The sequence below is a fragment of the Pseudophryne corroboree genome, chromosome 3, assembly GCF_028390025.1.
Source record: "Pseudophryne corroboree isolate aPseCor3 chromosome 3, aPseCor3.hap2, whole genome shotgun sequence".
Taxonomy (NCBI): Eukaryota; Metazoa; Chordata; class Amphibia; order Anura; family Myobatrachidae; genus Pseudophryne; species Pseudophryne corroboree.
This window is the reverse complement of record NC_086446.1, coordinates 99,693,818-99,718,738: the sequence shown is the minus strand read 5'-3', so window position 1 is coordinate 99,718,738 and position 24,921 is coordinate 99,693,818. Positions and strand designations below refer to the sequence as shown.

General features: G+C 47.2%; 1 pseudogene; it reads left to right on the top strand.

The window, feature by feature from the left end:
• LOC135057208 (zinc finger protein 27-like) overlaps positions 1 to 24,921 on the top strand; it is a 145,708-nt pseudogene that overhangs the window by 15,311 nt on the left and 105,476 nt on the right.

The window sequence follows — 24,921 nt, the reverse complement described above, 5'->3', positions numbered from 1 at the left end:
AACTGACTTTTTTTTTTTATTCCACATAACCCTGTAGTTGTAGTGCAGCTATTCTTTTACTATATTTTTATTTTACTTACCAAAACACAATCAATTCTTCTAGGTACAGTTGCACATAGTTTTTGAAGGAATTCGGCAGGGTGGTTGTTCTTAACATATTGGAGAACTAATCACAGATCTTCTGTGGATGTAGGCATGCTTAAATCCTTCTGTCTCATGTAACCCTAGGCAGACTTGATCAGGGCACCGTGGGGTCCAGGACTCTTTGTTCAAGTTTGGTACGGTATGCCGGCTGCCAGAATACTGGCACCAGCATCCCGACTGTTTGAAATCCCAACAGGGGAGCAGGAGGCAGCTAACCCTAATCCTCTCCCTACCCCTAACCCTCCCGCCCCGCAGCATAAACCTAAACCTTCCTCCCTGTAGCCTAAACCTAACCTCCCCTGGCCGCAGCCTGACTCTAACCTTCCCTTCCGCAGCCTAAACCTAACCTCCCCGCAGCTTAAACCTAACCTCCCCTGGCCGCAGCCTGTCTCTAACCCTCCCTTCCGCAGCCTAAACCTAACCCCCCCTCCTGCAGCCTAAACCTAACCCTCCCTCCTGCAGCCTAAACCTAACCTCCCCGCAGCTTAAACCTAACCTCCCCTGGCCGCAGCCTTTCTAACCCTCCTTTCCGCAGCCTAAACCTAACCCTCCCTCCCGCAGCCTAAACCTAGCCTCCCAGCAGCCTAACCCTAACCTCCCTGAGATACTTAAGTTCAAGGTCCCGGCTGTCGGGATGCCGGCATCGGTATTCTAACAGGTGTCGGCATTCCGGCATCTGCATTATGACTGCCGGGATCCCAGCTACATCCTCTTTGTTCTTCTTTACATTGAAGATCGTTCTTAATGACATTGGCTGTATGTTTGGGGTTGTTGTCCTGCAGCAGAATAAATTTGGAGCAAACGCCTCCCTGATTTTATTGCATGATGGATAATTACCTGTGTCGCTGATCCTGTCAGTCCGCTTTCAGCGGACACGGATCCACAAGACCAGTAGACACCCAGATTAAGGACGACTGGTTGAGCTTTGCATTCCTCCAGTCAGTCTAGTGGAAGCCATAACCCCTCAGCAGCCCTGCCATACAGCTCACTAACAGCCAGGAGTACAACAGGGAACATGCAGTATACAACAACGTTCTCTGTATATAGTGCTGAAGCCGGTCTTCACGTACCTGGCTCTGTCTCTGCACTGTGCTTGCCCTTCTCCCATGGCTCTGTGTCTTCTTCCAGATAAAGTTCCTATTTCATCAATAATGCCTGTAAGCTTTCTGATGGGATATGTTCTCCCGTAAATATGTCTGTGACACATAATTACTGTATGACCAACACTCGAGGACTGGCCATCTTATTTATTTACCAAATTGGCCAACGTTGTCTGGAAGTGGTGGCATTCACTGGCATCCATGACTGGGTGTTTGACTTTAAAGAAAAGTATGGGAATTATTGTATGGCTCAAAGGTTGCCAATGGTGGCATACTGAAGCGCTGTCATACCTGTAGTGCCACAGTGTGATTATAGTACATAATGTGTTGAGGTTACATACGTGTGTACTTAGGATATAATGTTGACAGTCACAATGTCAATGTTAAAATGGTAACAACATATTTACATTGTTAACATCAGGTGTTTAGTTTTGGGCTACAAGAGGGGAGAGTCAGGCTATGGGAGGGTTAGGCTTAGGCAGTAGGGGGAATTTAGGGTTAGTCTGCAGGAGGGGAAGTTAGGGTTCGGCTATGGGAGGGGACGGTTAACCTATGGGAGGGGAACATTAGGTTCGGGAGAGGAGGGTTAGGGGTAGGTTATGAGAGGTTAGGTTTAGGCTGCTGGAGGGGAGGTTAGGGTTGAGCTATGGGAGAGGAGGATTAGGCAATGGGAGGGGAACATTAAGCTCGGGAGAGGAGGGCTAGGGGTAGGTTGTGGGAGGTTAGGTTTAGGCTGCAGGAAGGGAGGGTTAGGGTTTAGTCTACTGGAGGGTTAGTCTACAGGAGAGGGAGGTTAGGGTTAGGCACTAGTGTTAGGGTTAGTCTGTGGAAAGGGAGGTTAGGGTTAGGGTTAGACCAGTGAGGGTAGGTTAGGGTAAGGCTTCAGGAGGGAAGGATTAGGCAGTAGGGGGAGGGTTATGGTTAGTCTACAGGAGAGGGAGGTTAGGGTTAGGCACTTGTGTTAGGGTTAGTTTGTGGGAGGAGAGGTTAGGGTTAGGCTGTGGAAGGGGAGGTTTAAGGTTCGTCTACTGGAGGGAAGGTTAGGTTTAGGCTGCGGGAGGGGAGGGTTAGGGTTAGTCAACTGGAGGGTAGGTTTAGTTGCGGTCGAGGAGGGTTAGTCTGAGTCTACAGGAGAGGGATAGGGTTAGGCAATAGTGTCAGAGTTAGTATCTGGGAGGGGAGGTTAGGGTTAGGCTGTTGGATGGGATGGTCAAGGTTAGTTGAGGAGAGGGTTACGGTTAGGCACTAGGGGGTGGGTTAGGCTGCGGGAAGGGAGATTAGGGTAAGGCTACAGGAGGGGAGGATTAGGCTATCGGAGGGCAACGTTAAGTTCGGGAGAGTCGGGTTAGGTTTAGGCTGCGGGAGGGGTGGGTAAGGGTTAATCTAGAGGAGAGGGAGGTTAGGCACTAGTGTTAGGGTTAGTCTGTGGAGGGGGGGAGTTTAAGGTTAGGCTGTGGGAGGGGAGGGTTAAGGATAGGCACTAGTGGGAGGGTTAGGCTGGGGATGGGAGGTAAGGGAAAGGCTTCAGGAGTGAAGGGGTTATGGTTAGTCTACAGGAGAGGGAGGTTAGGGTTAGGCACTAGTGTTAGGGTTAGCCTGTGGGAGGAGAGGTTAGGGTTAGGCTGTGGAAGGAGAGGTTTAAGGTTAGTCTACTGGAGGGGTGGTTGGGTTAGGCTGCGGGAGGGGAGGGTTAGGGTTAGTCAACTGGAGGGGAGGTTAAGTTGTGGGAGAGGAGGGTTAGTCTGAGTCTATAGGAGAGAGTTAGGGTTAGGCACTAGTATTGGGGTTAGTATGTGGGAGGGGAGGTTAGGGTTAGGTTGTGGGAGGGGATTGTCAAGGTTAGTCAAGAAGAGCAACAATATGGAAATATGTACTGGCGCCGGCTGTAAAACCCAATAAGGGACGATATTTTAAGATAAAAAATCACACATTTTTAATAAACATATAAAATGATTAAATGAATAAATCAGATGTAATCACACTATCTTTATCTGTTCCTAAATCAGAAACAGATGATGTTAGAAGATGTTAATTAGGACCAATTGGATCCCACTCATGGTAAATATTATATGTACACAGTCTCCGGTTAGGACTCCCTCCTCATTATTTCTTGGTTCACTTGAGATAATAGTAGTTACCCAGTCCTTATGGATGTTGTCCCCAGGATCTCAATTTAGCAGGTGAGAATCCAGTTAGCAGCAGGGGAATGATTCCAGGTTGCAGTGGGCTTGTAGTGTCCAATAGGGGCAAGAGTCCAATTATTACCGGAGATACCAGGTGGATCCAGAGCTGATGGTCAGTGTCCTTAGCTCAGGAGAGGGTCAGGATTAGGCACTAGGAGGAGGTTAGGCTGCGGGAGGGGAGGTTAGGGTAAGGCTTCAGGAGGGACAGGTTAGGCAGTAGGGGGAGGGTTAGGATTAGGCACTAGGGGAAGGGTTAGTCTATGGGAGGGGAGATTAGGGTTAGGCACTACGAGTAGGGTTAGTCTCTGGGAGGGGAGGTTAGAGTTAGGCACTACGAGTAGGGTTAGTCTATGGGAGGGGAGGTTATGGTTAGGCACTTCGAGTAGGGTTAGTCTATGGGAGGGGAGGTTAGTGTTAGGCACTAGGTTGAGGGTTAGGCTGCAGGAGGGAAGGTTAGACACTAGTGAAAGAGTTAGTCTACAGGAGGGAGGATAGGATTAGTCTATGGGAGGTTAGGTTAAGACAATGGGGGAGATTTAGGGTTAGGCTGTGGAAGAGGAGGTTAGGGTTATTCACAAGGGGAAAGGGTTAAGAGTAAGATTAGTTATAGAGTTAGGGTTAGGTCCACCCATCCACTGGATGGATATGCCGGAAGTCTTCATCACTTGACTGCCATGCCTGGAACACAGCGCCGTAGCAGTTGATGTGGTTATGAATATTGACATGATGTATGTCTACAATATATACCACACCCATGAGGTGAGCTGTATGGCTTTTTTAACCTGGTACGTTGCAAGTGACAGGTGTTGCGATGCATGGGTTATTTTGTTTTATTTATTTTTAGTACTAAACAGTACATGCAGAAATCCCATGCAATTGTCTTTAGCAGGTGTTTTATATACAGTAGTATGTATATACAGGTACAGTATGTAAATAAAGATTATTCATAAACCAGTTCTTTTCACAACACAGGACTGCACAATAGTGAGGAAGAACTCCAGAGAGCGTGTGACACCCATCACCAGCCATCCCTGTGTGTCAGGAGGAGGGAGCAGGAGCCAGAGCCCAATCATGGAGCCTCCACCTCACTCACTGATACATGAGAGAGACAATGAGCAGAAGATTCTGGAACTCACCAACAAGATCATTCATCTGCTGACTGGAGAGGTGACTGCTGGGAATGGGGCATTATACAGTTACACCAGAGGAGGTGTCTGGGTGATGACTGGAGAGGTGACTGCTGGGAATGGGGCATTATACAGTAACACCAGGGGAGGTGTCTGGCTGATGACTGGAGAGGTGACTGCTGGGAATGGGGCATTATACAGTAACACCAGGGGAGGTGACTGGGTGATGACTGGAGAGGTGACTGCTGGGAATGGGGCATTATACAGTAACACCAGGGCAGATGTCTGGGTGATGACTGGAGAGGTGACTGCTGTGTCATTGTGTGTGTCAGGTTCCTATAAGGTGTCAGGATGTCGCTGTCTATCTCTCCATGGAGGAGTGGGAGTATGCAGAGGAACGCAGGGATCTGTACAAGGACGTGATAATGGAGAATCATTGGCCCCTCACATCACTCGGTAAGAGGTGATTTTGTATACATTGAAGTCAGCGCTCTATATGAATATGATGCATCTGCGAGTATTGCGGGGTGTGTTCACAGATTTTTAAGGGCGTTGGGGGGGCGGTCCGGACGAACAATTGAGACATGTCCGGACTGTTGTCCGTGCTGGCTGTGTGACATCACAAACAGAGACGAGAACCGAATTCCAGCACTTGACTCCTCCCCTTTTTAGTTGACTTCCCAAACTGTAATTAAACAGTACAGCGCATGGGCAGGTATCTTTGCCGCTTTCCTCCTCAGAGCCCTTGGCAGCCCAAACTAATAGGATGTATCCATCGCTATGTCCAGAAAAGGGTGGGCTCTAGTAACACCAATAGAAGTTGTTCTGCAAATGAAATATTTGGAACTGGGAGCCCTTTGCTCTGAGCATGACATGACAAATATGTGAGGTGAGGACCAGTTACCGCAAAGTTGCCATTCCTCCTGTCTCGTAAGCCCTTGTAACTTCTGGCACCTCTTGCTCATTCCTCCTAGAGGCCTGGATGAGCTCCTCAACCCACCTGGCAATTGTATCCTTAGAAGGTACTTGATCTTTACAAGCTCTTTCCTGCAGGACAAAAAGATTGTCAGTTTTCCTAATGTCTGGTTCTTGACAGATAAGTAGTAAAATTGACCTGACCATGGTGGTCATTCCGAGTTGTTCGCTCGCTAGCTGCTTTTAGCGCCGTGCAAACACTGTGCCGTCTCCCACTGGAAGTGTATTTTAGCTTAGCAGAAGTGCGAACGAAAGGATCACAGAGCGGCTACAAAATAATTTTGTGCAGTTTCAGAGTAGCTTCAGACCTACTCCTAGCTTGCGATCACTTCAGACTCTTCAGTTCCTGTTTTGACGTCACAAACACGCCCTGCGTTCGCCCAGCCATGCCTGCGTTATTTTCTGGCACGCCTGCGTTTTTCCAAACACTCCCTGAAAATGGTCAATTGACACCCAGAAACGCCCTCTTCCTGTCAATCACTCTGCGGCCAGCAGTGTGACTGAAAAGCTTCGCTAGACCTCGTGTGAAACTACATTGTTCGTTGTAATAGTACGACGTGCGTGCGCATTGCGCTGCATACGCATGCGCAGAAGTGCTGATTTTTTTGCCTGATCGCTGCGCAGCGACCGAAATCTGCTAGCGATCAACTCGGAATGACCCCCATATCCAAGGTATGAAGGCGTTCCTCTTCCTTGTAGGCTTGGTGAGGATAAAATAATGAGAACACAATCTCCTGATTAATATGACATAAAGAGGCTACTTTGCAACGGAAGGCTGGTTTCCTTCTTAATCCAACTTCATCCTCACGCAGATTGGAGAACGCCTCTTTGAACCAAAGTGCATTTAACTCCCTTATACCTCTGGCAGAAGTTCTCCTTTTTATGTAAGTTACATGTGGCTGCAAAAAGTTTAATGCAGGGCTCAACAAATACCTGTTGCCATGTCCACTAAGATTTTGGACCTGATGACTCGATTTTGCAAGTGCTACACAGTGAAGAAGAGAGATTAGGGGTCTATTCAAGAAGCAGTGAAAAGAGTGGAGAAGTGATCCAGTGGAGAAGTTGCCCATGGCAACCAATCCGCATTTAAGTAACATTTATAATTTGCATACTCTACAATTGTACGGAGCAGCTGATTGGTTGCCATGTGCAACTTCTCCACAGTCTCACTTCTCCACCCTTTACACTGCTTCATGAATAGACCCCTTAGTGTGGTGGAGTGTGACCTCCAGGGAGCTGGATACTGCTGGTTCTAGAGCAGAACTCTTGCATAGTCCCATACCTCCAATACAAGATGTAAATGAGAAGCTGGCTTGTCTTGGACTAAATATATGGAAGATTCTACATAAAAGGGAAACACATGTTTTAAAAACAAATTGTACTACAGGTTGAGTATCCCATATCCAAATATCCGAAATACGGAATATTCCGAAATACGGACTTTTTGAGTGAGATAGTGAAACTTTTGTTTTTTGATGGCTCAATGTACACAAACTTTGTTTATTACACAAAGTTATTAAATATTTCTCTATCGTCCTAGTGGATGCTGGGGTTCCTGAAAGGACCATGGGGAATAGCGGCTCCGCAGGAGACAGGGCACAAAAAGTAAAGCTTTAGGATCAGGTGGTGTGCACTGGCTCCTCCCCCTATGACCCTCCTCCAAGCCAGTTAGATTTTTGTGCCCGGCCGAGAAGGGTGCAATCTAGGTGGCTCTCTTAAAGAGCTGCTTAGGAAAGTTTAGCTTAGGTTTTTTATTTTACAGTGAGTCCTGCTGGCAACAGGATCACTGCAACGAGGGACTTAGGGGAGAAGAAGTGAACTCACCTGCGTGCAGGATGGATTGGCTTCTTGGCTACTGGACATCAGCTCCAGAGGGACGATCACAGGTACAGCCTGGATGGTCACCGGAGCCTTGCCGCCGGCCCCCTTGCAGATGCTGAAGTAAGAAGAGGTCCAGAATCGGCGGCAGAAGACTCCTCAGTCTTCTAAAGGTAGCGCACAGCACTGCAGCTGTGCGCCATTTTCCTCTCAGCACACTTCACACGGCAGTCACTGAGGGTGCAGGGCGCTGGGAGGGGGGCGCCCTGGGAGGCAAATGAATACCTATTTTGGCTAAAAATACCTCACATATAGCCTCCGGAGGCTATATGGAGATATTTAACCCCTGCCAGAATCCGTTAAGAGCGGGAGACGAGGCCGCCGAAAAAGGGGCGGGGCCTATCTCCTCAGCACACAGCGCCATTTTCCCTCACAGAAAGGCTGGAGGGAAGGCTCCCAGGCTCTCCCCTGCACTGCACTACAGAAACAGGGTTAAAACAGAGAGGGGGGGCACTAATTTGGCGATATGCTTATATATATATTAAGATGCTATAAGGGAAAACACTTATATAAGGTTGTCCCTATATAATTATAGCGTTTTTGGTGTGTGCTGGCAAACTCTCCCTCTGTCTCTCCAAAGGGCTAGTGGGTCCTGTCCTCTATCAGAGCATTCCCTGTGTGTGTGCTGTGTGTCGGTACGTGTGTGTCGACAGGTAGGAGGACGATGTTGGTGAGGAGGCGGAGCAATTGCCTGTAATGGTGATGTCACTCTCTAGGGAGTCGACACCGGAATGGATGGCTTATTTAGGAAATTACGTGATAATGTCAACACGCTGCAAAGTCGGTTGACGACATGAGACGGCCGACAAACAATTAGTACGGTCCAGACGTCTCAAAAACACCGTCAAGGGTTTTAAGACGCCCGTTTACTTTAGTCGGTCGACACAGACACAGACAGGGACACTGAATCCAGTGTCGACGGTGAATAAACAAACGTATTCCTTATTAGGGCCACACGTTAAAGGCAATGAAGGAGGTGTTACGTATTTCTGATACTACAAGTACCACAAAAGAGGGTATTATGTGGGATGTGAAAAAACTACCATAGTTTTTCCTGAATCAGATAAATTAATTAAAGTGTGTGATGATGCGTGGGTTCCCCCCGATAGAAAATTATGGGCGGTATACCCTTTCCCGCCAGAAGTTAGGGCGCGTTGGGAAACACCCCTTAAGGTGGATAAGGCGCTCACACGCTTATCAAAACAAGTGGCGGTACCGTCTATAGATAGGGCCGTCCTCAAGGACCAGCTGACAAGGCTGGAAAATATAATAAAAAGTATATACACACATACTGGTGTTATACTGCGGCCAGCGATCGCCTCAGCCTGGATGTGCAGAGCTAGGGTGGCTTGGTCGGATTCCCTGACTAAAAATATTGATACCCTTGACAGGGACAGTATTTTATTGACTATAGAGCATTTCTATATATGCGAGATGCACAGAGGGATATTTGCACTCTGGCATCATGAATAAACGCGATGTCCATAACTGCCAGAAGATGTTATGGACACGACAGTGGTCAGGTGATGCAGATTCCAAACGGCACAGTATGGCCGTATAAAGGAAGAGGACTTGTTTGGGGTCGGTCCATCGGACCTGGTGGTCACGGCAACTGCTGGAAAATCCACCGTTTTTTACCCTAAGTCACATCTCTGCAGAAAAAGACACCGTCTTTTCAGCCTCAGTCCTCTCGTCCCTATAAGATCATATCTGCCCAGGGATAGAGGAAAGGGAAGAAGACTGCAGCAGGCAGCCCATTCCCAGGAACAGAAGCGTTCCACCGCGTCTGACAAGTTCTCAGCATGGCGCTGAGACCGTACAGGACCCCTGGATCCTACAAGTAGTATCCCGGGGGTACAGATGGGAATGTCGAGACGTTTCCCCTTCGCAGGCTCCTGAAGTCTGCTTTACCAAGTCTCCCTCCGACAAGGAGGTAGTATGGGAAAAAATTCACAAGCTGTATTCCCAGCAGGTGATAATTAAATTACCCCTCCTACTACAGAAAAGGGGTATTATTCCACACTATATTGTGGTACTGAAGCCAGAAGGCTAGGTGAGACTTATTCTAAAAAATTTTTTTGAACACTTACAAAGGTTCAAATTAAGATGAAGTCACTCAGAGCAGTGATAACGAACCAGGAAGAAGGGGACTATATAGTGTCCCGGGACATCAGGGATGCTTACCTCTATGTCCCAAATTTGCCCTTCTCACTAAGGGTACCTCAGGTTCGTGGTGCAGAACTGTCACTATCAGTTTCAGACGCTGCCGTTTGGATTGTCCACGGCACCCCGGGGTCTTTACCAAGGTAATGGCCGAATTGATGATTCTTCTTCGAAGAAAAGGCGTCTTAATTATCCCTTACTTGGACGATCTCCTGATAGGGGCATAGTCCAGGGAACAGTTGGAGGTCGGAGTAGCACTATCTCGGATACTGCTACAATCAGCACGGGTGGATTCTAAATATTCCAAAATCGCAGCTGATCCCGACGACACGTCTGCTGTGCCTAGGGATGATTCTGGACACAGTCCAGAAAAAGGTGTTTCTCCCGGAAGAGAAAGCCAGGGAGTTATCCGAGCAAGTCAGGAACCTCCTAAAAACAGTGCATCATTGCACAAGGGTCCTGGTAAAAATGGTGGCTTCCTACGAAGCAATTCCATTCGGCAGATTTCACGTAAGAACTTTTCAGTGGGATCTGCTGGACAAATGGTCCGGATCGCATCTTCAGATGCATCAGCGGATAACCCAATATCCAAGGACAAGGGTGTCTCTCCTGTGGTGGTTATAGAGTGCTCATCTTCTAGAGGGCCGCAGATTCGGCATTCAGGATTGGATGCTGGTAACCACGGAGCCCAGCCTGAGAGGCTGGGGAGCAGTCACACAAGGGAAAAATTTCCAGGGAGTGTGATCAAGTATGGAGACTTTTCTCCACATAAATATACTGGAGCTAAGGGTAAATTTATAATGCTCTAAGCTTGGCAAGACCTCTGCTTCAAGGTCAGCCGGTATTGATCCAGTGGGAAAAACATCACGGCAGTCGCCCACGTAAACAGACAGGGCGACACAAGAAGCAGGAGGGCAATGGCAGAAACTGCAAGGACTTTTCGCTGGGCGGAAAATCATGTGATAACACTGTCAGCAGTTTTTCATCCCGGGAATGGAAACTGGGAAGCAGACTTCCTCAGCACGACCTCCACCCGGGAGAGTGGAAACTTCATTGAGAAGTTTTTTCCACATGATTGTAAACCGTTGGGAATTACCAAAGGTGGACATGATGGCGTCCCGTCTGAACAAAAAACGGGACAGGTATTGCGCCAGGTCAAGAGACCCTCAGGCAATAGATGTGGACGTTCTGGTAACACCGTGGGTGTACCAGTCGGTGTATGTGTTCCCTCCTCTGCTTCTCATACCTAAGGTGCTGAGAATTATAAGACGTAGAGGAGTAAGAACTATACTCATGGCTCCGGATTGGCCAAGAAGGACTTGGTACCCGGAACTTCAAGAGATGCTTACAGAGGTCTTATGGCCTCTGCCGCTAAGAAGGGACTTGCTTCAGCAAGTACCATGTCTGTTCCAAGACTTACCGCAGCTGCGTTTGTCGGCATGGCGATGGAAAGCTGGATCCTAAGGGAAAAAAGGCATTCCGGAAGAGGTCATTCCTACCCTGGTCAAAGCCAGAAAGGAGGTGACCGCACAACATTATCACCACGTGTGGCGAAAATATGTTGCGTGGTGTGAGGCCAGGAAGGCCCCACAAAGAAATTTCAACTCGGTTGTTTCCTGCATTTCCTGCAAACAGGAGTGTCTATGGGCCTCAAATTGGGGTCCATTAAGGTTCAAATTCGGCCCTGTAAATTTTCTTCCAGAAAGAATTGGCTTCAGTTCCTGAAGTCCAGAAGTTTGTCAAGGGAGTATTGCATATACAAACCCCTTTTTTGTGCCTCCAGTGGCACTGTGGGATCTCAACGTAGTTCTGGGATTCCTCAAATCACATTGGTTTAAAACCAGTCAAATATGTGGATTTGAAGCATCTCACATAAAAAGTGACCATGCTCTTGGCCCTGGCCTGGACCAGGCGAGTGTCAAATTGGTGGTTTTTTCTCAAAAAAGCCCATATCTGTTTGTCCATTCGGACAGGGCAGAGCTGCGGACTCGTCCCCAGTTCTCTCCCTAAGGTGGTGTCAGTGTTTCACCTGAACCAGCTTATTGGGGTGCCTTGCACCTACTAGGGACTTGGAGGACTCCAAGTTGCTAGAAGTTGTCAGGGCCCTGAAAATATGTTCCAGGACAGCTGGAGTCAGAAAATCTGACTCGCTGTTTATACTGTATGCACCCAACAAGTTGGGTGCGCCTGCTTCTAAGCAGTCGATTGCTCGTTGGATTTGTAACACAATTCAACTTGCACATTCTGAGGCAGGCCTGCCACAGTCTAAATCGGTTAAGGCCCATTCCACAAGGAAGGTGGGCTCATCTTGGGCGGCTGCCCGAGAGGTCTCGGCATTACAACTCTGCCGAGCAGCTACGTGGTCAGGGGAGAACACGTTTGTAAAATTCTACAAATTTGATATCCTGGCAAAAGAGGACCTGGAGTTCTCTCATTCGGTGCTGCAGAGTCATCCGCACTCTCCCGCCCGTTTGGGAGCTTTGGTATAATCCCCATGGTCCTTTCAGGAACCCCAGCATCCACTAGGACGATAGAGAAAATAAGAATTTACTTACCGATAATTCTATTTCTCGGAGTCCGTAGTGGATGCTGGGCGCCCATCCCAAGTGCGGATTATCTGCAATACTTGTACATAGTTACAAAAATCGGGTTATTATTGTTGTGAGCCATCTTTTCAGAGGCTCCGCTGTTATCATACTGTTAACTGGCTTTAGATCACAAGTTGTACGGTGTGATTGGTGTGGCTGGTATGAGTCTTACCCGGGATTCAAAATTCCTCCCTTATTGTGTACGCTCGTCCGGGCACAGTACCTAACTGGCTTGGAGGAGGGTCATAGGGGGAGGAGCCAGTGCACACCACCTGATCCTAAAGCTTTACTTTTTGTGCCCTGTCTCCTGCGGAGCCGCTATTCCCCATGGTCCTTTCAGGAACCCCAGCATCCACTACGGACTCCGAGAAATAGAATTATCGGTAAGTAAATTCTTATTATTGTATCAAATGACTTTCAGGCTGTGTGTATAAGGTGTATATGAAACATAAATGAATTGTGTGAATGTATACACACTTTGTTTAATGCACAAAGTTATAAAAAATATTGGCTAAAATAACCTTCAGGCTGTGTGTATAAGGTGTATATGTAACATAAATGCATTCTGTGCTTAGACTTGGGTCCCATCACCATGATATCTCATTATGGTATGCAATTATTCCAAAATACGGAAAAATCCGATATCCAAAATACCTCTGGTCCCAAGCATTTTGGATAAGGGATACTCAACCTGTATAATAATGAGTGTCCAGTGTTACACTGATGACAAAGGGAGAACCGTCCCTGTGGCTTTCAGCTGTGGGTTCTTCCGCCAGTTCAGCTGTTTCTGGGGATGTCTCTGAGTCTGAGAACGTTGATTGCAATTCTCATACTGCACATATCTGCGTCTGACGTCATGATTCCTGTACTTGGCGCTTTATCTGCTACAATCTTTGTGTTGAAAGCATAAACTTGTCCTTTTTAGTGTCATCAGTAAGTAGGTCGACATGGTTTCTAGGTCGACAGGGATCCTAGGGCAACATGAAAAAAGGTCGACATGAGTTTTTTTTTTTACATGTTGGTGTCGTTTTCTCCGTACAGTGACCGGGAACCCCAATTAGTGCACCCTGTCCCCTTGCATGGCTTGCTTTGCTCGCCATGCTTCGGGCAAGGTGCCTCGCCGCACTCGGCACAGGTTACCGTTCCCAGTTATAGTCCACGTGGATCGTAAAGTTTGAAAAAGTAAAAAAAAATTCTCATGTCAACCTTTTGTCATGTCGACCTAGAAACCATGTTGACCTAGAAACCATGTTGACCTACTTACTGTCGACCAATAGTGGTCGAACTAGACACTGTCGACCCAAGTCTTGTCAACCTAGAGACCGGATCCCCATCTGCTGAAGTGGAAGAAAGAGCATCTTATCAAAGGGAAGTGTGGTTAGTGTTTTCTTTATGCGCCTATGTTGAGTTTTAGAAACTGTATGAGTAGTACTAGAACCTTGGTGAAAGTCTTTCGTGAGGTTGAGAGATCAAAAGGAAGGCATGTGAATTGATAATGGTGACCCGAAACAGTCTGGGGAATTTGCTAATAAAACATGTAAGTAAGACATGAGAAAATATCCACTCTCTATTCTATGTGGAAATGTCTTGCAGGGCTAAACTGATTCGGTCATTGCAAGTCTAAGGAGTAAAAAAAAAATACCTATTTGTTTCTGGACCAGTCCAACCCTTCTCCTACCCAGTTTGGAGACAACTCCACTATGTAGTCATTGTGAGCTATTTGGCCTGAAGGCTGCTTCTTTACTACTGGAGGCACAAAAAGTCTGTCTGTAATATGCCTCATGAAATGCTGTCTGGATGAAACCGCATACGTAGATGTTCCCCTCAATTCCTATGGAAGTTGGTGAGACCTTCCCCCTGAGCCTTTCTGTAGCATCCAGATTATCCCTGAACAGAAGGGAACTTTCGGAATGTGATAGTGCCAATCTGTTTTTTGACTGGCGGTCAGCCATCCAGGTCCTAAGCCACTAAGCCCTCTTGGCCACTCCTGTTGAGGCTACAGACTTGGCTGAGAAAGATATGGTAGCTGAGGATGCCTCACAAAGGGGTGTACTACGATATACCGGCGCTCGAGATCCCGGCGCCCAGCATACCGACGCCAGGATCCTGACCACCAGAATGCCGGCAGAGGGGCGAGCACAAAAGAGCCCCTTGCGGGCTCACTGCGCTCGCCGCGCTGTGCGCACCACACTATTTTCCCTCCAGGGGTGTCGTGGACACCCGAAGAGGGAGAATAGTTGTCTGTATCCCAGCAGTCGGGATCCCGGCGCCGGTATGCAGAGCGCCGGGATCCCGACAGCCGGGATATCAAGTGCCTCCCCTCACAAAGGTATTTATTATATTGTCATGTCTCAAGATATCAACATTTTTAAGAAGATCGTCCCTATCCTGGATATCTCTCTGGTGATTCTCCTGCAAGATCCCTAACAGTCTAGAAAGTGGAGCCATCGTTACACCGGCTGTGATCGTACAACCTAAGGGAAAATTAAGATACAGTTGCAAGAAAAAGTATGTGAACCCTTTGGAATTTCCTGGATTTGTGCATAAATTGGTCATAAAATGTGTTCTGATCTTCTTCTAAGTCACAACAATAGACAAACACAGTCTGCTGAAACTAATACCACACAAACAATTGTGTTCTCATGGTTGTATTGAACACACCATGTAAAAATTCACAGTGCAGGGTGGACAAAGTATGGGAACCCTTGTATTTAATAACTGGTTGACCCTCCTTTGTCAGCAATAATCTCAACCAAACGTTTCCTATAGTTGCATATCAGACCTGCACAACGGTCAGGGGGAATTTTGGACCATTCCTCTTTACAAAACTGTTTCAGTTCAGCAATATTCTTAAGTTGTCTGGTGTGAATCGCTCTCTTGAGGTCATGTCACAGCATCTCAATCGGGTTGAGGTCAGGACTCTGATTGGGCCACTCCAGAAGGCGTATTTTCTTCTGTTGAAGCCATTCTGTTGTTGATCTACTTCTGTGCTTTGGGTCGCTGTCCTGTTGCATCACCCATCTTCTGTTAAGCTTCAATTGGTGGACAGATGGCCTTAAGTTCTCCTGAAAAATGTCTTGATAAACTTGGGAATTCATTTTTCCGTTGATGACAGCAATCTGTCCAGGCCCTGAGGCAGCAAAAGCAGCCCCAAACCATGATGCCCCCTCCACCATACTTCACAGTTGGGATGAGTTTTTGATGTTGGTGTGCTGTGCCTTTTTTTCTCCACACATAGGGGGTCATTCCAAGTTGATCGTAGCTGTGCTAAATTTAGCACAACTACGATCGTAAACTCAGACATGCGGGGGGACGCCCAGAACAGGGCTAGCCCGCCCCGCATGTCAGAGCCGCCCCCCCCCCCCCCCCCCCCCCCCCCCGCACAAATTCAAAAGCATCGCACAGAGGCGATGCCTTTTGTATTTGAGGAGTAACTCCCAGCCAGCGCAGCTCCTGCGGCTGGCTGGGAGTTGCTCGCAACCGCCGCGGCCCGTCCCCCTCCAACGGTCCGGCCACGCCTGCATTGGCCGGACCGCTCCCCCTAAACGGCGGCTTAACGCCGCCGTTCAGCCCCCTCCCGCCTAGCGACCGCTAGGTAACGAAAGCTGCCATGCACCGGCGTACTGTGGCGCCGAAGCATGCGCAGTTCCGACCCGATCGCTGCGCTGCGACAAACTGCAGTGAGCGATCGGGTTGGAATGACCCCCATAGTGTTGTGTGTTCCTTCCAAACAACTCAACTTTGGTTTCATCTGTCCACAGAATATTTTGCCAGTAGTGCTGTGGAACATATGGTAGATTCGTCAAGAGAGATGTTAGCATGTGCCAGAGATTTCTGTAAGTCTTTAGCTGACACTCTAGGATTCTTCTTCAGCTCATTGAGCATTCTGCGCTGTGCTCTTGCAGTCATCTTTACAGGACACCTACTCCTAGGGAGAGTAGCAACAGTGCTGAACTTTCTCCATTTACAAACAGTTTGTCTTACCGTGGACTGATGAACACCAAGACTTTTAGCGATACTTTTGTAACTCTTTCCAGCTTTATGCAAGTCAACAATTCTTAATCGTAGGTCTTCTGAGAGCTCTTTTCTGCAAGGTATGGTTCACATCAGGCAATGCTTCTTGAGAATTGCAAACTCAAAACTGGTGTGTGTTTTTTATAGGGCAGCAGGGCAGCTTTAACCAACACCTCCAATATCGTCTCATTGATTGGACTCCAAGGGGGTAATTCCAAGTTGATCGCAGCAGGAAATTTTTTAGCAGTTTGGCAAAACCATGTGCACTGCAGGGGGGGCAGATATAACATGTGTAGAGAGAGTAAGATTTGGGTGGGTTATTTTGTTTCTGTGCAGGGTAAATACTGGCTGCTTTATTTTTACACTGCAATTTAGATTGCAGATTGAACACACCACACCCAAATCTAACTCTCTCTGCACATGTTATATCTGCCCCCCCTGCAGTGCACATGGTTTTGCCTAACTGCTAAAAAATTTCCTGCTGCGATCAACTTGGAATTACCCCCTTGGAGTCCAATCAATGAGACGATATTGGAGGTGTTGGTTAAAGCTGCCCTGCTGCCCTATAAAAAAACACACACCAGTTTTGAGTTTGCAATTCTCAAGAAGCATTGCCTGATGTGAACCATACCTTGCAGAAAAGAGCTCTCAGAAGACTCCTGACTCAAATTAGCTCTTGGAGAAGTCATTAGCCTAGGGGTTCACATACTTTGTCCACCCTGCACTGTGAAAGTTTACATGGTGTGTTCAATAAAACATGAGAACATATAGTTGTTTGTGTGGTATTACTTTCAGCAGACTGTGTTTGTCTATTGTTATGACTGAGATGAAGATCAGAAAACATTTTATGACCAATTTATCCAGGAAATTGCAAAGGGTTCACATACTTTTTTTTTTTGCAACTGTATTTAAAAGATTTTCACATTTTGCAACCAATGTCTCTTTCTAGGGGCCTCCATCTTCCAATGGGATAGTGGTTTCTGCTGACAGATTGGCTATTGGGTCATTCCATGAAAATGGTCTTTTTATGTAACGTTTGTTACCAGTTTCCATGACAAGCTTTGCATCAAAATGAAAGCATATCATGTACCACACAAACAACATTTACTTTGCACAAAATATTCAAAACAGATGCTCAACAAAATCAATTTCACATGAAATATATTTCAAAATTTAACGTTTGTTACCCTAATGCAGCATCAATGTTAGGCATTTCAGAACGGGATACATTTTTTCAAACTTTTTTAAGATTAAATTGCTTTTTATTCAACTACTGTCACTCTGGATACTAGATCTTTCGCAATTCTGTTCAGAAAAGACTGCAAGGACGTGGGTGCTGGTACATCCTGAATGCTCCATGGTCTTGTTAATATGCTTTATCAGTACACATTAAAGGTTCTGGGGTCCTCTTTTAATTCTCCTTTCTCACTATCTGAGGAGCATTTCCTACAGGGAATCTTGAGAACTATGGGGCTAATTCAGACCTGATCGCTAGGCTGCGTTTTCGCACAGCGGGCGATCAGGTCTAAACTGCGCATGCGTATGCACCGCAATGCGCAGGCGTGTCGCACAGGTACAAAACGGATCGCCGCTCAGCGAAGGGTTTGTGCGAAGAATGCATTCGCACGGGCGAACGCAAGGAGATTGACAGGAAGAGGGCGTTTGTGGGTGGCAACTGACCGTTTTCAGGGAGTGGTTGGAAAAACGCAGGCGTGTCCAAGCGTTTGCAGGGAGGGTTCCTGACGTCCATTCCGGTCCCGGACAGGCTGAAGTGATCGCATCGGCTAAGTTCTAGGCTGCGCAGAGACCGCACAAGATCTGTTTGTACAGCTCTGTTACACATACGTTCGCACACTTGCACAGCTAACATATACTCCCCCAATTACGGCGACTATCTGATCGCAGCAGTGCAAAAATCGCTTGCTAGCGGTCAGGTCTGAATTACCCCCTATATGAGGATGGTCCTGGGTCTCTCACATTTTCTTATGTTCTGTACTCCCCTATTCTTGACATATAAGCAACGCTTGCATCAATCACTTCATAAGCTCTTAAACTGCTCAAGTGGTTGTGGTGGGTGTTCTCTTGCTGATGGAGGTCCAACTAGCACATAAAGGACTATCCCACTCTGCTGGTGTCTCCTTGTCACCGGCTCCATATACATTGTGGGCAGTTTTTATTTTCACCTTAACTTGAGACAGGGCACTGAAGCAGACAGAAAGCAAACCTAACTAACCGAGAACAAACTCGCTCTCTACAAAAAATTGCACCATACTATGGGTTTATTTGGGTAGATGCTTCTGTCTCTCTAAGCCAGTGCAGATTTCCTATTGCAGGTATCGATTGGTAGATGTATCATCCGTTGATATGGGGGTGAAGTGGTATCAGTGCATGTTATGTACACATATACTGGTTCCCCTGAAGTATTAATGCGGCGGTGTGTGGCAAGTCCTTATCAGTGCTGCTTATCTGTAAGATGTGTGGGGCAATATAAGAGTGGTCGGTAGTGGCACTGACTTTTCCAACACCTGCAGCTGCCACAGTGTTTTCAGAAGCCATTTTAACCTTTGCATGACCCGGAAGTGACATCACACATCTTTCCAAGCTGCATCTATTCACACACTGCTAGCATCCAGCTGTAAAACTGCAGAATTGTATATAAATGATAGTCAGACCACCCTTGGGAGCCAATCGACTAGCATTTTATTAAACAGTGCAATGCCGCTCCCCTCGGAGTGCCCTCAGGAATCTCTGAAAGCCTGTGTAAAGGTTTTTTTATTGATAAATTTGGAAAAAATATGAAATTATGTAAACTGTGCCTACCTGTCATCCTTGGGGTCCGTTATGTTTTGGTGTACAGTTGTGCTTCTGATTGTCCACGTTTTATGATTGGTAACCACTAGCATTCGCTTTGCCTATCACTTTGACCATAAATAATTTCTTTTGGTCCTGGACCACCAACCCGAGGCATCCCTGCAAGAGCTTTGCGGCACCCCAGGGTGCCTAGACACACATTTTGGGAACCACTGTATTAACCCATTAAGATTATCAGTAAAAAAAATGGGATTTAAGTTTTTTGTAATGCAGCCTTTATTCAGCAATAAAATGTAGGTTGTTTTTTTTAGTTGAATAATTACAATTCAACACATCTTATATACAGTTGTAGGTGCTCATTGGACAAAATGAGCAAATGAACACCATCTGCTCCGTGGATGAGGGTGAAGTCTCATCTAATAAATGAAAACGCTATCAGTGACACCAGTATTTCACCACTGTTATCTAGAGCAGTTTTAGCAAATGTCCACCAGCATCTAGCTATCAGGGCCACCTTAACGTATAGGCACACTGGCCAGATGCTATGGGCCTTTGAGCAGGAGTAGGCTGGGACAGAGGGCATCTGCCTCCCAGGCTGGTGCCTTCGGAGCTTCTTGGGAAGCAGATAGAGAATGCTGCCTGGCTGTGCGGATTATGAATTACACCCAATCAGAGCAACCAAGCAACATTCTCTGCCTGCCTCCTAGACTGCAGCAAGACACCGAATCACTGTCAGCTTGCTCATTGGTGGATGGCTGGAGCTATCCACCAATCAGAGTGCAGCATTCTCTACCTGCCTCTAGCGAATGGCTGTTTACTTGCTGATTGGTGCATGGCTGGAGCTATCCAGTAATCAGAGTGTTGACAGCAATTCACTGTATGGATTAGTTTGCTTTGGGCAACTACTACAATTTATCTCTCTCCAAGTCTTGATGCATCTGTGTGCTCCTCCTTTGCTGGGTACAGTTTCACTGAGTGCTGGTCTGCCTTCCCTTCCTGTGGCTCCCCTCACTTGCCTGTCAAGATACAACCTACCTAGTACCCTACTTAGTACGTCTGTTTATTACATGTAACATAGTAACATAGGGGGTCATTCCGAGTTGTTCGCTCTGTATTTTTTTCTCGCAACGGAGCGATTAGTCGCTAATGCGCATGCGCAATGTCCGCAGTGCGATTGCGCCAAGTAAATTTGCTATGCAGTTAGGAATTTTACTCACGGCATTACGAGGTTTTTTCTTCGTTCTGGTGATCGGAGTGTGATTGACAGGAAGTGGGTGTTTCTGGGCGGAAACTGGCCGTTTTATGGGAGTGTGCGAAAAAACGCAACCGTTTCCAGGAAAAACGCGGGAGTGGCTGGAGAAACGGGGGAGTGTCTGGGTGAACGCTGGGTGTGTTTGTGACGTCAAACCAGGAACGACAAGCACTGAACTGATCGCAGATGCCGAGTAAGTTTGAAGCTACTCAGAAACTGATAAGAAATGTCTATTCGCAATTCTGCTAATCTTTCGTTCGCAATTTTGATATGCTAAGATTCACTCCCAGTAGGCGGCGGCTTAGCGTGTGCAAAGCTGCTAAAAGCAGCTTGCGAGCGAACAACTCGGAATGACCCTGATAAAGCTAAATATTTATCGTATATAAAACACTTTAAGAGGTCTAAGAACACTGTACGCTATCTACGTAAGAAGTACCGTAGGGGTACACAAGTTGCGTAACGATCGCTCAACCGTAGTCGAGACGCTCAAGCGTCACGTTCGCTTACGGCCCAGAGATCACAGGCAGGCACGCTATTGGCTGCCGACTAACGTAATGATTCGCTATAGCGTAGCGGACGCTTGGGACCACGAGGAGATCTCCAGCGGTGCAGACGCTTACGACGTTAAACCTTTATATCTATACCATTAACAACGAAATATACAGTAAACCTTAGTGTGGTGATAGAGTGTAAATGCAACCTGGTGTAACCTGATTAACTACAAAGCTGCTTGGGCGTCACCGACGCTCAGGGAATACTTAACACTATAAGAAATACACAGATACCTGGGCTTAGGGTCCAAAACCTATTATATGTATTATGACTATTATACTTGCAAAAGAATCACAGTACAAAGCATACACTACAATATAACATAGACTAACTAACCAGATAATTACACAGGAAATACCATACAATACAATACAATACAATCAAGGGAAAATAAGGGAAAAAGAGAGGAGAGAGAGATGGCTCATAATAACATCAAGACAATATGACTGCGGAGAAAACTTACGCACAAGGGGAAACGATCGCATGCGCCTCGATATCCAGCTCCCGATTATCAGCAATGAGAACCGTTGAAGAGAGTGAACTGGATATGGTCGGCCTGCCTATTTATGCCCCACACACAATGCAATTCAATGGTCCCTACAATCTTATTGTTCATTGGACACAGGAATTCGGCTTCGCATTATAACAAAAGGTCATAGGTTGATTCATACAGGTGGGCTGTGACTATTTCTAACTGCTCAGGTGGGAGGGAAACTGGGTTTCCCGCCGCATGGGTAATAAAGTGCAAATAAAGTAAATGTTCATAAACTTCTTATGTCCATAACTATTCGCACGAGCGATTGATCTGCTTCAAACCAACACCGGAATATTTCTAATTAAATATTCTTCCGATGGATACTAAACACCACTGTATTACTCCTGTCTGACCCTTCGTATCAAACAAAGAGGGATTTCTCTGTTCATGAACATTCTATATTAACCAAACTTTCAGAATCTATCAAAGGGACCATGATCTACAAAATACATTATATAGTGAAAATATGTAATGATTGAGTCGCACGCTACGATCGCATAAACTCTACCGTAAATACGCATACCATGCGCCTGCGGGTGCCCGCGACTGTGAGTATGCGCACGTACGGGAGAGCGTACGCATGCGCAGCACGGACCTGTGTGAGGTGCAGATATGGTAGTGTGCATAGAGATATTTTTCTGACTTTGACAGTCCACCCTTTGGCAGTCAACAATAACTGCCACTTCCTGAAAACATTTCAAAAGGAGAAAAATATATGTTAGGGGTTAATACATTTACATGGTTGGGTAAGGGAGGAGAGGAGATGGTAGGAAAAGGGTATGACCTAGTGAGATAGCAGAAGCATGTGTGTATGAATCCGTGCTTGGGGGTCATGTATCATCGTGCCGTACGTGTTTTAAATCAAGCTGTCACGATCCGGGTATCTGGACGCCATTACTTACCCTTCAGATGCCTCCTAAGGCTGGCTCAGCGTTCCAGGACCGGATCCCGCTGTTCCTGAGTTTCCACATGCAGAATGTCAGAGTGGTGATTTCATCAGCCGCGGCCTCCGCTGTGCCCGCGTGGTTAAATGTGCGCTTGTCAGTCTGGCGTCTCCTGTCTCCTGTGGCCGGCGTCGCCATTACTGTTTCAATTCTCACATGGATTACAAACCAAACTTCCCTCCAAGTGTCTGCATGGGCGCAGCCATCTTGGATTTTGTCATCTGAGCATTTCCACCAATCTGCTGTCTGTATTGTTGATTTGCATAATTGCCTAGCCAACCCCTTCCTTGCTGCAGGTATAAGTAAGCTGTGCCTGAGCAAGGAAGGCGTCAGTGCTTTGGTTGTCTAACCTAGTTCCAGTTTGTCTCTCTCCTGTGGTTGTCTTCCAGGTTCCAGCTCCTGTCTCCAGACTTCTGCTATAGAGACCCGCACCAGCATTCCATCTGCGGTGTAGCCTGACTCTCCGATCCATTCTGGACTCACCTGTTTCCAGCTACAGCAATCACCTGCTTCCAGCCGAGCTTCCAGCAGTGTACAACTTCTCTTAAAGGGCCGGTGTCCTTTCTGCAGTTTACCACTCTCCACCGGTATTATTATTTCATCGCTCTCAAGTCAATCACCTGCTTCCAGCCCAGCTTCCAGCAGTGTACAGCTTCCCTTAAAGGGCCGGTGTCCTTTCTGCAGTTTACCACTCTCCACCGGTATTATTATTTCATCGCTCTCAAGTTCGTTTATTATTTAACTGGTTCCAGCCAGTATCCACTCCGTACCAACAACAGTCTGGTTCCAGCCAGTATCCACAGCAGCCATTTTACCTTCAGCAGCCCAGCCTTTCCTGGAACACCAGCTGGTACGATCCTGGGTTCTCTCCATTGCTACAGTCAGGCCTGGTAAGGACTTTCCAACTAGAAGATTATTAGAACTGTCTCACACTACCAGTGCCTGTGGCCCTTGCCACCCTGTAGTACCCAGGAACTGTATTATTGCCCTGCTGACTTTTATGTTTTCTTATTTTCTGCTGTGTTACGGAGTTTGTCATAATAAACATCATTGACTTTTATCCTGGTTGTCGTGGTCACGCCTTCGGGCAGTTATTCTACATGTTACTTACATGTCTAGGGGTCTGATACAACCTCCCAGGTTCCGTTACATCTCAGCCCCTACAACTGAGGTTGCCTCCCGTCAACTCAGGCCCTCAGTTGTGACAGTAAGCACTGACCTAATGAATCCAGCCGGAGACCAGGATCAAGCGGCCAGGCCGATGCAAGAACTGGCAGCCCGACTTGAACATCAGGAGGCTGCACAGGGCCACATCATCCGCTGTCTCCAGGATCTCTCCACACGGCTGGATGGGATTCAAACGACCCTCCGTGGACCTGGCACGTCCGGTGCGTCCACTACAGTGACACCAGCTGTAACCCCACCCACCTTACCCATTTCCAGTCCACATCTTCATCTTCCAACGCCAGCAAAATTTGATGGATCTCCAAGGTTCTGCAGGGGATTTCTCAATCAATGTGAAATCCACTTTGAGCTTCTACCTGGCAATTTCTTCAGTGACCGTACCAAAATTGCCTATATCATCTCCCTTCTCAGTGGCTCAGCCCTTGACTGGGCATCACCTTTATGGGAGAAGTCTGATCCCCTGCTATCCTCCTATACTGACTTTGTAGCTACATTCAGGCGCATCTTCGACGAGCCAGGCCGGATAACATCTGCTTCATCTGAGATTCTTCGTTTACGCCAGGGAACACGTACCGTGGGACAGTATCTTATACAGTTTAAAATCCTGGCATCCGAACTGGCATGGAACGACGAGGCCCTGTATGCTGCATTCTGGCATGGCTTATCAGAACGCATCAAGGATGAGTTAGCTACCAGAGACTTGCCCTCTAAGTTGGATGAGCTAATTTCTCTTTGCACGAAGGTTGATCTACGTTTTAGAGAGAGAGCAACCGAGCGAGGAAGATCATCTACTCCTAAATCTTCTGCTCCTCCTTCTCGTCAACCATCTCCATCCAAGGATGAGCCTATGCAAATTAGTCGTTCCCGTCTATCTCCTGCTGAGCGCCGAAAACGTCTCTCTGAGTCTCTCTGTCTCTACTGTGCAGCTCCGTCGCACACTATCAATGCCTGTCCCAAACGTCCGGGACTCCAGATCCTAGTTCGCCAAGGAGAGGGCCGGCTAGGAGTGATGATCTCCTCTCCATCTCCTCATGACTGTAACCTCCCAGTGTCGCTCCAAATTGCTCAACGTTACAGGAACGTCATTGCCCTCCTTGATTCCGGAGCAGCTGGGAATTTCAGAACCGAAGCTTATGTTAAACGGTGGTCCCTACCCACCGAGAGACTGTCCTCGTCCATCTCTTTGACTGCCGTGGATGGCAGCAAGATTTTTGACGCAGTCATTTCCTTAAGGACTCTTCCAGTTCGTCTGAGAGTGGGAGTTCTTCATTCTGAGTATATTTCTTTTTTAGTGATTCCAAGAGCCACACATCCAGTGGTTTTAGGCCTTCCATGGCTCCGTCTCCACAACCCATCAATTGACTGGACGACTACGCAAATACTGGCATGGGGTCCCTCCTGTGCTGAGACTTGTTTAGCCAAAGTTCTTCCTGTTTGTTCTTCCTTCCCCAGGTCAACTGATGTTCCGCC